Raw genomic sequence first — 2545 nt, forward strand, 5'->3', positions numbered from 1 at the left:
GTTATTGCCACATAACATCACTGTTGAGTAAAACCGACTTGAAATATTCAATATGAGAGGGCATCGTAATATTTTTAGGTAAAATATTAAATATTGTTTTTATGTGTTTTCTTTACCGTTGATTATAGTTGATGGAGTTTTACACAGAGATCACTTCTGACTGTGTTTCATTCTCCTTTAATGTCACATGTTCTAGCTCATTCTTCACAGTAGAACTTGTTATTTTACCCATTTGTGCTCTAATTCCATTTTTTATCAAGTGCAGCTCTTTCTAATTTCACTGAAACTCAGTTTAGCCTCAAAAATATAATGATACATCAGTTCTGCAAGTCTTGCCTAAAATGCCAACGTGGGTGTGTTTTTTTCTGTGAAAAGATGAAATGCGTTATCATGTAATATTAACTTTAATTATATAACGAAACAAATTTAAGAGCGCTTACTTTATACACTTTTCCACGATCATAATTACGTCGATATTCATGTGCTATGCTTTTCCATGAGATTAATTTCTCTTCTAATTTAAGTCGACGCGGTTTTGAGCAGTGTGAAGCTAAACATACTGCTGAATGTCTATTTTGGGGATATTTCTTAGGAAATGATTGAGATAGGGTTATTATGCAGGCGGTCTAATTATGAAATGAAGCATACATTGTGATAATATGCCTTTGATTAAAACGAAAGGGGGTGGAAGGATGCCTGACAGGATGGAGCATGTAGACTTTCTAATGGTTTTGCAATTAAACATTGTGGTTAAAAATTCCTGCCAGCACGCTGAGTTGTCCTCACTGCGTCACACACTTTGTTTCAAACTCTCAGACACACATGAACACGTGCTCGTGCACAGACACACATGGACAGAGGCTTGGACTCTTGTGCGCTCCTCCTCCTAATTCAGTGTGAAATGAAACTTGCCTCCCACTGTGGATGTGAATCATGTCAGCTGAAAAACAAGTACTGCTGTGGGTTTTTCCTGTCTACATGCTTCAACATTTTGTGTAACTGTACTGCTTCTGCCCCTACAAATAAGTTTAGTTTGCATGTTTAATACTGTCATAATGTTATTATGTAACTAATATCCCACTAAACAAATGTGTGTTGATTAGAACGTCTAGATGGGGCGTCGAAGTCTTTGCTAAAATCAAACTTTTGTAAACATCTAGAGCACAACAGTGGGAGTATCTTACAAAAATCCTCGTTAACACAAAACTACTATGCAGCATGCAAAGGAACTCCATTTTTATCTCTGCATGTGTATAAAAGGTCTTGTAATAAAAACATGCAATAGTGTTGGTGAAAAGTAAGAACTGAGAAGTCTTCATGAAATGCAAACTCTGATTATTTTGCACAGCGTATGAACTTCCAATGTGCATGTAATATATTTACACTATTTGTGTGCAATAAAAAATAAACTGACATTGCTAAAAGTGGTTGGAGATATTCGCTGCATGTGAGCTGCAGCAGAGACACGATGCTAAAATCGGGCGTCAGTGGGATTCTTCCTTCTAAACCTTCATTAACCCCACACTGAAACCAATGAGGCAATCTGTATAGTCTCAGTTTATTTTCAGTTTCACAGTTGCATACATGGTTATGCTCAACTTCACTAAAAAACAAAAGCTGTGTGTAAACTGTGCCAAATCTAAACAGGCTTGTAGGGACTCAGCTCCACCTCTGCATTACACTGTGTGAGCAAAGGAGACAGAAATGGAAGCTGAAGCTCTCGTGCAGCGTGATTCTCGTAATGGTTTGAATAAAAAGTTTCAGTTTAACCTCCTAAGACCCGAATTCTTCCACAGCATCATTTGTAATTTCTCTTTGATATTTGGGCTGATTGGGACCCGATGAATATAAAAACAAAGAATTACCAGATTTTTTTTTTTTACCTGATTTTTTTTCTGAGAAAAATGAGATCCACATATGGCAGCATAACGTCCTCGTAAGTGGATATCAGGTCCTTGTAGAGCAAAAATGAGTATTTTGGTCTGGACAACCCAAAATGTGATGTCCACATATGTGGACGCCAGGTCCTAGGAGGTTAATGTCATTGGTGACATTGTTACTCCTGCTCTGCCTGCGGCCCCTATTTTTTCTAACGAGGACTGTGAAAATTTTCTGCTTGCAAAGATTCATAACGTGAGAATGAGTTTTACACACTCAGCACCTGTTATCTCGATCTCTACCCCATGTTGACCCGCTATCTTGGATACTTTCGCTCCTGTTTCACTGCCTGAGCTGGTAAAATTAGTGAATTCAGTGAAAGCATCCTCCTGTTCACTTGACACTGTACCTGCATCATTGTTCAAAAATGTCTTCCAGTCTATTGGCCCATGTGTGCTCACTTTAATCAACTCTTCACTGGCGTCTGGTATATAGTTCTGGTTTATTTTAAAAATGCTGCTATTCTCCCACGTTTAAAACAACCTCAGCTTGACCCTTGTGTTTGGAGCAGCTACAGACCTCTCTCTAAGTTACCGTTAATCGCTAAGCTTCTAGAAAAGGTTGTAGCTAAGCAGCTTATGGCAGCTCCTGATAAACATGGCATTTA

The sequence above is a fragment of the Pundamilia nyererei genome, unplaced genomic scaffold, assembly GCF_000239375.1.
Source record: "Pundamilia nyererei isolate P.nyererei 1_Seehausen unplaced genomic scaffold, PunNye1.0 scaffold00060, whole genome shotgun sequence".
In the NCBI taxonomy this organism is placed as follows: domain Eukaryota; kingdom Metazoa; phylum Chordata; class Actinopteri; order Cichliformes; family Cichlidae; genus Pundamilia; species Pundamilia nyererei.